Source organism: Oncorhynchus masou, chromosome 11 (genome assembly GCF_036934945.1).
Source record: "Oncorhynchus masou masou isolate Uvic2021 chromosome 11, UVic_Omas_1.1, whole genome shotgun sequence".
NCBI lineage: Eukaryota > Metazoa > Chordata > Actinopteri > Salmoniformes > Salmonidae > Oncorhynchus > Oncorhynchus masou.
Genome location: NC_088222.1, coordinates 19,687,743 through 19,700,316, shown reverse-complemented (window position 1 = coordinate 19,700,316; position 12,574 = coordinate 19,687,743).

The window sequence follows — 12,574 nt, the reverse complement described above, 5'->3', positions numbered from 1 at the left end:
CATTCCTCACTCAGTGTGATGTGGTGTTCTCTCTCCAGCCCAACACTTACTCCAGGAGCGCAGCCCGCATCGCCTCGTCATTTCTCTCCTTACCGGACGGGCGCGTGAGTGGGGCACGGCAGTCTGGGAGGCGAGGGCTGAGTGTATTAACCAGTATCAGGACTTTAAGGAGGAGATGATACGGGTTTTTGACCGTTCTGTTTTTGGCGAGGAGGCTTCCAGGGCCCTGTCTTCCCTATGTCAGGGGAATAGATCCATAACGGATTATTCTATTGAGTTTCGCACTCTCGCTGCCTCTAGTGACTGGAACGAGCCGGCTTTGCTCGCTCGTTTTCTGGAGGGTCTCCACGTCGAGGTTAAGGATGAGATCCTCTCCCGGGAGGTTCCTTCCAGTCTGGACTCCTTAATAGCTCTCGCTATTCGCATAGAGCGACGGTTTGATCTTCGTCGCCGAGCTCGTGGAAAGGAGCTCACGTTCTCCGTTGCTCCCCTCTCCACATCACTGCCACCTGCCGCATCACTGCCACCCTCCTCCGCCGGCTCGGATGCTGAGCCTATGCAGCTGGGGGTATTCGCATCTCGGCCAAGGAGAGGGAACGGAGAATCACCAATCGCCTCTGTCTCTACTGCGGCTCCGCTGGTCATTTTGTCACCTCATGTCCAGTAAAAGCCAGAGCTCATCAGTAAGAGGAGGGCTACTGGTGAGCGCAACTACTCAGGCCTCTCCTTCTGGATCACGCACTACCTTTCCGGTCCATCTCCGCTGGCCCGGTTCATCTGCTTCCTGCAGTGCCTTGATAGACTCTGGGGCGGAGGGCTGTTTTATGGACGAGACCTGGGCTCGGGAACATGACATTCCTCTCAGACAGTTAGGGAGCCCACGGCCTTGTTCGCTTTAGATGGTAGTTCTCTCCCCAAGATTCAGCGTGAGACGCTGCCTTTAACCCTCACTGTCTCTGGTAATCATAGCGAAACCATTTCTTTTTTAATTTTTCGTTCACCTTTTACACCTGTTGTTTTGGGTCATCCCTGGCTAGTGCGCCATAACCCTTCTATTAATTGGTCTAGTAATACTATCCTATCCTGGAATGTTTCTTGTCATGTGACCTGTTTAATGTCTGCTATCCCTCCTGTTTCCTCTGTCTCTTCTTCACAGGAGGAGCCTGGCGATTTGACAGGGGTGCCGGAGGAGTATCACGATCTGCGCACGGTGTTCAGTCGTTCCAAGGCCACTTCTCTCCCTCCACACCGGTCGTATGACTGTAGTATTGATCTCCTTCCGGGAACTACTCCCCCCGGGGTAGATTATACTCTCTGTCGGCTCCCGAACGTAAGGCTCTCGAGGATTATTTGTCGGTTTCGCTCGACGCCGGTACCATAGTCTCCTCCTCCTCCCCCGCCGGAGCGGGGTTTTTTTGTTCAGAAGAAGGACGGGTCCCTGCGCCCATGCGTGGATTATCGAGGGCTGAATGACATAACAGTTAAGAATCGTTATCCGCTTCCTCTTATGTCTTCAGCCTTCGAGATCCTGCAGGGAGCCAGGTTTTTCACCAAATTGGACCTTCGTAACGCCTACCATCTCGTGCGCATCAGGGAGGGGGACGAGTGGAAGACGGCGTTTAACACTCCGTTAGGGCACTTTGAATACCGGGTTCTTCCTTTCGGCCTCGTTAACGCTCCAGCTGTCTTTCAGGCACTAGTTAACGACGTCCTGAGAGACATGCTGAACATTTTTGTTTTCGTTTACATGGACGATATCCTGATTTTTTCACCGTCTCTCTCTCGATTCATGTTCAGCACGTGCGACGCGTCCTCCAGCGCCTTTTGGAGAACTGTCTTTATGTGAAGGCTGAGAAGTGCACTTTTCATGCCGCCTCTGTCCCTTTTCTCGGTTCCGTTATTTCCGCTGAGGGCATTAAGATGGATCCCGCTAAGGTCCAGGCTGTCATTGATTGGCCCGTTCCTAAGTCACGCGTCGAGCTGCAGCGCTTTCTGGGCTTCGCTAATTTCTACCGTCGTTTCATCCGTAATTTCGGTCAGGTGGCAGCTCCTCTCACAGCCCTTACTTCTGTTAAGACGTGCTTTAAGTGGTCCGTTTCCGCCCAGGGAGCTTTTGATCTTCTTAAGAATCGTTTTACATCCGCACCTATTCTTGTTACACCTGACATCTCTAGACAGTTTGTTGTTGAGGTTGACGCGTCAGAGGTGGGCGTGGGAGCCATTCTTTCTCAGCGCTCTCTCTCTGACGGCAAGGTCCATCCTTGCGCGTTTTTCTCTCATCGCTTATCGCCGTCAGAACGTAACTATGATGTTGGTAATCGCGAACTGCTCGCCATCCGCTTAGCCCTAGGCGAATGGCGACAGTGGTTGGAGGGGCGACCGTTCCTTTTGTCGTTTGGACTGACCATAGGAACCTTGAGTACATCCGTTCAGCCAAACGACTTAATGCGCGTCAGGCTCGTTGGGCTCTGTTTTTCGCTCGTTTCGAGTTTGTTATTTCTTATCGTCCGGGCTCAAAAAACACCAAACCTGATGCTTTATCTCGTCTCTTCAGTTCTTCTGAGGTCTCCACCGACCCCGAGGGGATTCTCCCTGACGGGCGTGTTGTCGGGTTGACTGTCTGGGGAATTGAGAGGCAGGTAAAGCAAGCACTCGCTCACACTCCGTCGCCGCGAGCTTGTCCTAGGAACCTTCTGTTCGTTCCCGTTCCTACTCGTCCGGCCGTTCTTCAGTGGGCCCACTCTGCCAAGTTAGCCGGCCACCCCGGCGTTCGGGGTACGCTCGCTTCCATTCGCCAGCGTTTCTGGTGGCCCACTCGGGAACGTGACGCGCGTCGATTTGTCGCCGCTTGTTCGGTCTGCGCGCAGACTAAATCTGGGAACTCTCCTCCTGCCGGCCGTCTCAGACCGCTTCCCATTCCCTCTCGACCGTGGTCTCACATCGCTTTAGATTTTATCACCGGACTGCCTTCATCAGCGGGAAGACAGTTATTCTTACGGTTGTCGATAGATTCTCTAAGGCGGCTCATTTCATTCCTCTCGATAAGCTCCCTTCTGCTAAGGAGACGGCTCAGATCATTATCGAGAATGTTTTCCGAATTCATGGCCTTCCGTCTGACGTCGTTTCCGACAGAGGTCCGCAGTTCACGTCTCAATTTTGGAGGGAGTTTTGCCGTTTGATTGGGGCTTCCGTCAGTCTCTCGTCCGGCTTTCATCCCCAGTCTAACGGTCAAGCCGAACGGGCCAATCAGACTGTTGGTCGCATTTTACGCAGTCTTTCTTTTCGTAACCCTGCGTCTTGGTCAGAACAGCTCCCCTGGGCAGAGTACGCCCACAACTCGCTTCCCTCGTCTGCTACCGGTCTATCCCCTTTTCAGTGTAGCCTCGGGTACCAGCCTCCGCTGTTCTCATTTCAGCTCGCCGAGTCCTGCGTCCCCTCCGCTCAGGCTTTTGTCCAGCGTTGCGAGCGCACCTGGAAGGGGGTCAGGTCGGCACTTTGCCGTAATAGGGCGCAGACTGTGAGGGCCGCTAATAGCGTAGGACCAAGAGTCCTAGATATTGTTGCGGTCAGAGAGTATGGCTCTCCACTCAGAACCTTCCCCTTAAGACAGCTTCTCGCAAGTTGGCCCCGCGGTTCATTGGTCCGTTCCGTATTTCCCAGGTCATTAATCCTGTCGCAGTGCGACTTCTTCTCCCGCTATCTTCGTCGCGTTCACCCGGTCTTCCATGTCTCCTGTGTTAAGCCCGTTCTTCGCGCCCCCGCTCGTCCCTCCCCCCATCCTTGTCGAGGGCGCACCCATCTACAGGGTTCGTAAGATTTTGGACATGCGCCCTCGGGGCCGTGGTCATCAGTACCTAGTGGATTGGGAGGGGTACGGTCCTGAGGAGAGGAGTTGGGTTCCCTCTCGGGACGTGCTGGACCGTTCGCTGATCGATGATTTCCTCCGTTGCCGCCAGGTTTCCTCCTCGAGTGCGCCAGGAGGCGCTCGGTGAGTGGGGGGGTACTGTCATGTCTTGTTATGTCTGTTCCTGTCCTTTCTCTTCATTCTCTCTCTCTGCTGGTCTTTTTAGGTTACCTTCTCTGTCTCTCATTCCTCAGCTGTTCTACATCTGCCCTAACTAGCTCTTTCACTCTTCCCCACCTGTTCTCTCTTCCCCCTCTGATTAGGTCTCTATTTCTCTCTCTGTTCCTGCTACTTTCAGTGTCTGATTCTTGTTTGTGTTTTTTGATGCCAGAAGCAAGCTGTCGTCTCGTTTGCTTCCACCTTGTCCTGTCCTGTCGGAGTCTGCCTGGCAGGAGCATCCTGCACTATACAAACGTTCTTTTTGTTCCGCTGACAACGTTGGAAAAGGATTTATGCCATTCCTGTATTTTCATTAAAGAACTCTGTTTTCTGTTAAAACCGCTTTTGGGTCTTCACTCAAGTTCATAACAGCTTGTTTGGTTCAAATTGAATGACGAATTAATTCAACTTAAATAGCGAGGCGAGTTTGATGTGATACGTCTGTTGCCTAAATGGTCTGCTGAAATAACTTATTAAAATAGGAGTCATATTTAAATAACTGAATCAAGGAAGAGACAGTTACCTAAATCTAATGAATACATTTGGCGCTTTATATGTTATTTTTAAAGTCTTGAACATTTCATAAGTGTGAAGCCGAAAGAGAAGAGAAAGTTGTAAAGTTTGGTTTTAATCTTACGATAGAGGTAAGGTAGAATGTTGTTTGAGTAGGGATTATATTTTTACCCACTGGTAAAAAAAATAATAAGAGGGTTGTGTGCGTTGGGTTATGTTGGGATGAAAGTGATTCAGGTCTGAATAGTTGAATCGTAAAAGTTTTGTGATGGTTTCTGGTTATTGAATATTGGTTTGATTGTTGAGGCAACACCAGTGAATTTGAACAGGAAGTTAATGTATTCTAACATTATAATCTGTTTCCATTACGTGGAACAATGTCATGTAATTGAAGTGGATTGCAGTTTGAGTTCATTTGTATTTTTACACACTGAAAGTAGTTTGACTAAAGATGCTTTTCCTTAAGGGAACTATACAGTCATCTCTCATGGTGGATCTTGTGGATTTGTTGCCATAAGGTTTGGGTTATCTGTTTAACAAAAGTACTGAGTGGAGGGGGAGCCTGGACATTTAGAATCTTCAATTCAAGATAGTCAGTATATTGCATAAGACTTTTTCCAACTCAGGAGCTTATGCTTTCTATAGCTATTGGGTTTCCTTTCAAGTACTTTGAGAGCCTGTTTGCAGACAGACTGAATGGGTTTTAATGTTGAACTGCAAGCTTGGGCCAAACTAGTCAAGTAGTATGTTAAGTGAGGGTATCATACATTTTAAATATAGTTTTGTTAACCTCTGTAGTCAAAACAATTTCATATGTTTTGGAAATTTGCTAGGTTGAATTTGGTTATTTGAGTTATTTTTCTTTTCATTTGCTTTTTAAAAGAGAGGTTGGAATCAAGTATGATGCCGTGGTACTTAAAATCCGATACCACCTGGAGCTTTTCCCCTGATACATAGACATCTGTCTCAGGGGCATCAGTTGTTTTCTTTGTGAGGAACATGCAGACTGTTTTTTAAAATTGAGATGCAAACATGAGTCTCTGTGCAACTTTGTCATCTAAACCATTACAGTAGTGAGTTCTTGTGTAGGTTGTTGTTTGTTATTTGTATGCATTTATCACTGCATCATCAGCATACATTGGAACTTCAGACCCTGTACAGACAGAAGGAAGATCATTAATGTACGAGCTGAACAGTATTGACCTTTGGGGAATGCAAACATTGTAGATATGAGTGGAAAAAAAAGTTAGTTTTGATTTTTACGCTGATGAGACAGCGCCCACTTTTGAAAGATTTTAGATTTGTTAAGAATCAGGATAGTTTTTACGAAATTTATGCAACAAGTTGAAATGATTAGATTGGTGGAAAGGGGTTATGGGTTTGTTTATTTGTTTACTGTTTATTGTTTATTTTAGGTGTTGACTTAATTAAACATTGTATTATCTGATATGTTTGAGTAGGTTTCTTTCTTCCGGAATGGATGGAAGTAACCTAAAGTATGTATGTTAAAGGAGCCATGGGAGAACACGTCTCAAACAACATTTTATTAAATGCCTGGGATTAAATATCACTTATTCCTTACGCTGAGAAATGTACTACATTTGCGACAGAGGAAAAAAACATTTAGATAGTAATGATACCAGGATAATTGTATCTAAGGGTAGCGTATGTTCAATTTAGCATACATATACATTGATGTAGATTAAAACTAATGATTAATGATTTGAGGTACAGTGGAATTATCATTATTATTAGGTTTTGTTTATAGTTAACTTTTGTGTTTCTGAATCGGTGTAGTATAATGATTGCTAACAAAGTGTTTTGTGTTTATTCTGGGAAAATGGGGGTGTCATTGTCTCTTTCTGAAATGTTTCCTGGGACTATAATCTTGGAGAAAGTGAGGGAGATTGAGGCCGTAAACTATCCAATTTGAAAAGGGCCTGGAAGTTTTTGTGTTTTTACCTTAAGGTTTGCAAATACACACACACACAACACATGTTTTATGACTATTTGTTGGTGTTTTTAAAATACTATGTTTGATTTGTTTTTTAAATTTCCTTTGGGTTTATTGAGTTTTCCATTTGTTTTAGTGCCAAGGTATCTTAAAGGGGCATGCATGCACATGGAATTTTTTATGAGTTTTTATTTTCTGAGTTTTAAATAAACATGTGAATTCTTTTGATAAAGGAATGTTCTGGGAACCTGGGATACAACATGTAGGAAATGTTTGACTATTTTTAAAGTTGTCTAATGTAGTAAGAAACACTTCTTTGAAGGGTTTATATGACCTATGTGTCACGACTCCTACCAAAGGTGGCTCCCCTTCCTGTTCGGGTGGCGCTCGGCGGTCGTCGTCACCGGCCTACTAGCTGCCACTGATCCTTTCTCCCCTTTCTGTTTATTGGTTTCACCTGTTTGTGTTTAGGCTGATTAGTCAGGCTTTATTTGCCCGCCTGCTCTGTGTGCGGGATTGTTTGTTGTAACTTGTGTGCACGTCTGTGGGTTACGCGTTTCCCATTTTGTGGGTTTTGCTGGACAGTTTAAGTCCCCATGTTTGGGGTATTTGTTTTGTTGTGCGCTCTGTGTTTTCGTGTGGTTGGCTTATGTTCGCTGTTTTGTGCATTAAATTAGCACTACCCTGAACTCTCTGCTTCCTGCGCCTGACTTCTCACCCACTACACCCAGAATGTTACACTATGACCTCTGTCATGACTTTCCGTTGTGGCTTCATCACCCTCATTGGAAAGCCATTTGGATAATGAATTTAAGGTCATTTGTAATACTGATTTCAAGGTCATTTGTGTAATTGATAAATATGATGGAGTTTAAAGTTCTTTGCCATATTAACTAAGGGTAGGCTGCTTAACTAAGTCTATTTTCCTGTGACCATATGGGTAAAATTATTTTTGTATTCTTTTTTTTATTTGAATTTGATTAGGTTATTTGAAATGTTGTTTTATCTTCTGTACCAGTAGTAGATTTGTTTTATATATAACTCTCATGGAGAGTTATGTGTTAAAAATGGGGGAGGATTCAGTTCTTTGAGGTTTTGGATTGAAGTTTACACACCTTGAGTGATATTATTGTGGGTTAACCTCAGCAACATTATGCTATTATCACATAGTTCTCAGTCACAAGTAATGGAAGAATAATTACTAAATTCTTACATTTCATTGTTGGTCTTTCCAACAGGCGTCCGTCATTTTGCCTTGTTGAAGTTGATCGGAACAGGACCAACCGCCTCAGGCACTGTGGAACTGTTTCCACTCAATGGTGAGTCTTTTTGTTTTCTCTAAAGATGATACTGTGTACTAACACAATGTCAACAGTTAATGTCAACATGTCATGCATTCTGTGTTGTTGGGCAGGAAATGGAATCCAACTCCCTTTGAATGATCTAACCATTCCTATACACAGACCTTTTCCAAGAGATATGCTACAGAAAAACAATCTGTCTATGCTGCCCTACCAAGCAAAAAGGCAGTAACTGCTCATTTGGTCGAAAATGAGTTAATGTCATTTTTGCTACATTAAATACATGCTTAATCATGTGGACAAGTATCCTGCCTCTATTGTATTGTGTTCTGGAGAAATTTTGGTTTATGCTAGCAGTAATTGCATAAAGTTACTGTGAAACCAGAGTAAATAAATGCCTTTTTTTTCAGTTCAACGCTATGAGCAGTTACTGCCTTTTTGCTTGGTAGGGCAGTATGTTATTCTGTCATGTCCCACACTGATTCATACTCACTCTAATATATCGACTCTGGATTGGTCATTTGACCAGTTCTGTCATTTCTTGATTTCTTGTTTAGATTGATTTATTATTTGTATTGTATTTGATAGACGTTCTCCTTCACTGTTGGAGCTAGTAGCATAAGCATTTAGCTGCACCTGCTATAACAGCTGCAAATCTTTGTACGTGACCAATCAACTATGATTTGATTTATTAACAGTCAAATGGTGATGGCAATAATGGGGATATAGCATGACAAACACCTTTCCTTTATCCTTGACAGGAAAGAGCCAAACGGAGAACGAGCCTTTGTCACGGGACGTGGTCACTGGTCTCCAGGACCAGCTGAAGATCAACCGGGAGTACTTCAGTATGCTGGTGGTGGGGAAGGACGGGGACGTGAAAGCCTGGTTCCCCTCGCCCATGTGGTCTTTGGCCAACATCTATGACCTGGTGGACTCCATGGAGCTGCGGCAGCAAGAAGAGAAGCTGCAGAGGACTTTAGGTATTCGCTGCCCTGAGGACACTGGCGGTAGTTACCAAGGTTATGATGAGGAAGCAGATGACCACAGGTCAGAGGAGTGAAGGACATTAAACAGCCCAAAGGCCTCAAAGACCCCATGGCAGCCAGCTCAAATGAATGGTTGTGGGTAAACATTTGACACAATAACAGATTGAACCATGAAAGGCTTTTTATTTTAAATGTTTTTGCAAACATTTATCAGAGGCGTGGCATTTGTAGTTAGAAATGTCCGACATTACATAAAATTATCTACAATTGAAGAGTTGCATTCCAAAACGCTGTATATCAATTTTCAGAAATGTTGGTAAATGAGCTTTTATTGTTTAATGTAATATCAAATCATGACATGGGGTTGTTCAATAACAAACATGTATTTGTTTAAAATCTATCTTTTGATGCTTTCAGAGAGGCAAATAATCATGTTTTTTCACAAAACACTATATACGGGCCTCACTCTCAGAGAAATAAGTTGTACTGGTTTTACACAGTGAAATGTTACAAATAACTACATTTGTAATAAAGAACAGTACAAATTATACATTTATATTAAATTTTAAAATGTATAATTCACTACAGTAATATGAGATCTGTATGGAAAACATTTACATTTGACATTTTAGTCATTTAGCAGATGTTCTTATCCAGAGCGACTTACAGTTAGTGCGTTCATCTTAAAATAGCTAGGTGAGACAACCACATATCACAGTCAGATATACAGGATACAAACTTTCCATTCCAGCTAAACAATGGACATATACTGTTTTACCCCCCCCCCCCAAAAAAAAAGAATCTAACATCAATAAATAAAAATCAGAGAACAGTAATATTTTACACACATTATGGTACCCGTAAACAATCATTGCTGATTAAAAAACACAAATGTAAAAAATTGATGGATGTAACGTTTTGGAAATAAAGTCTTCAAATACTTAATATGTTTCTTGAAATTAAAAAAAGGTTTGTTTTTATAATTGTGATGTTGACATCTGTTTCTTTCAAAATTACAGACGTGGAAAACTTTAAAAAAGAAAGTAATGAAGAACTATGCCTGAAGGTGTGCTTCAACAACTCCCCTATTTGGCCACATCAATCACACATGTCTACATTGTCATGGAAAATAACTCCAACTCTTACAGTTTGTTATAGACTAATATCCAGGTAGTAGGATAGGAATTGGTTTGACAACAGAAGGTCAGGTCATTAGCTGTAAACTAAGAGTAATCTGTGTTTCATCGTGACCTACAGATGTAAGATCTTAATTTAATCACCCTGTTGTAGGTGAACTTTTCTGCAATGCAGGAAATCCAAAACGTATAATGTATTCAAGGATTAAAAAGACTTTTGATTTTTGTAATTTCCACTTTCAGACTTGACTTTCCCTTGTGAAAAATGTATCAACCCCTACAAAAATGTCCATTAGTTATAACCCTGTTGCGTCAGGATTATTTTCCTGCTGTAGCAAACTGGCTCAAATTAAGATCCTACATCAGTAAACATATAATAGGAATAAGATGGGTCTAAGAAATGTGGTTGTACAGTATTTGACCTGGATATTGGGCTGTTGTTTTTCAGCTATGCTGGGAGCAATTAAAGTAGGATTTGTGGGGAGAAAAAAACATGTGTTCAGCAGCTTTGAAATGGACGCTGATAACTAGGTGCAGCACATAGTAAAAAAGAAAGTTACAGCATGCCGGGAAAAAATTGCAGTAATAACTGTCAAAGACAGACCTTCATCTTTCCATTATTTCAGTTTGGACAAATCAGTTAATTTTAGATCAATCTATTTCATTAAAGATCTTGGCAAGATACTATCTAAAATTTCACACAGCATTCATCCAGACACTTTTCATTTCATTTCCACAGTCTCTTTCAACAATGACAACAACCATATCAACCCTTCATTCACATATTGGCGAGCCCTCAGGTTTGACTGTATTGGCCAGTGGACTTTCTGTCTTTGCGTCTCTGATCCTCTTGTCACATAATACAGTCAATTGTATTACAGGGTTTTGTATACTAGTCCATGATGTACACTACCGGTCAAAAGTTTAAGAACACCTACTCATTCAAGGGTTTTTCTTTATTTGTACATAATAGTGAAGACATCAAAAATATGAAATAGCACATATAGAATCATGTAGTAACCAAAAAATTGTTAAACAAATATACATATATTTTCCATTTGAGATTCTTCAAATAGCCACCCTTTGCCTTGACATCTTTGCACACTGTTGGTATTCTCTCAACCAGCTTCATGAGGTAGTCACCTGCAATGCATTTCAATTAACAGGTGTGCTTGTTAAAAGATCATTTGTGGAATTCCTTTCCTTCTTAATGCGTTTGAGCCAATCATTAGTTTTGTGACAAGGTAGGGGGTATACAGAAGATAGCCCTATTTGGTAAAAGACCAAGTCCATATTATGGTGAGAACAGCTCACCAGCAGGGAAACAACAGTCCATCATTACTTTCAGACATGAAGGTCAGTCAATCCGGAAAATGTCAAGAACTTTGAAAGTTTCTTCAAGTGCATTGGCAAAAACCATGAAGCTCTATGATGAAACTGACTCTCATGAGGACCGCCACAGGAATGGAAGACCCAGAGTTACCTCTGCTGCAGAGGATAAGTTCATTAGAGTTACCAGCCTCAGAAATTTCAGCCCAAATAAATGCTTCACAGAGTTCAAGTAGCAGACACATCTCAACATCAACTGTTCAGAGGAGACTGTGTAAATCAGGCCTTCGTGGTTAAATTTCTGCAAAGAAACCACTACTAAAGGACACCAATAAGAAGAAGAGACTTGCTTTGGCTAAGAATCAGGAGCAATAGACATTAGACCGGTGAAAATGTGTCCTTTGGTCTGGAGTCCAAATTGGAGATTTGTGGTTCCAACCGCCATGTTTTTGTGAGACGTGGTGTGGGTGAACAGATGATATCCGCATGTGTATTTGCCATCGTAAAGCACAGAGGAGGAGGTGTTATGGTGTGGGTGTGATTATCTGGTGACATTGTCTGTGATTTATTTAGAATTCAAGGCACACTTAACCAGCATGGCTACCACAGCATTCTGCAGCGATACGCCATCCCATCTGGTTTGGGCTTAGTGGGACAATCATTTGTTTTTCAACAGGACAATGACCCCTGTGTAAGGGATATTTTACCAAGGAGGAGAGTGATGGAGTGCTGCATCACAATCCCCCGATCTCAACAAAATTGAGATGGTTTGGGATGAGTTGGACCGCAGAGTGAAGGAAAAGCAGCCAACAAGTGCTCAGCATACGTGGGAACTCCTTCAAGACTGTTGGAAAAACCCTTGAATGAGTAGGTGTTCTAAAATCTTTGACCGGTAGTGTACGTCCAGAGGAGGAGACTGCCATACTTATGCCCCAACAGGAGAAGTTGTTAAAAGCACACAGACACCGAGATCACAAATGCTTCACACACACACACACACACACACACACACACACACACACACACACACACACACACACAATCACTGTCTCTCACACTCAAACATTCAGTACACACAGAGGAACTCATTCACATGCACAAACAAAGACACTCCTCTACCCAAGGACCACCAGCCCACGTACAGACTAGATAGATACCCTGGGCGCTGACTGTTCCCACTATGGTGAGTACCAGACTTGCAATCATATCATCGTGAGTTGGGACCCTGAGAAGTAAATGGTACTGTATCTTTATTAGCTACTGTATAACTAGCTGCAACTTTCAAAGTT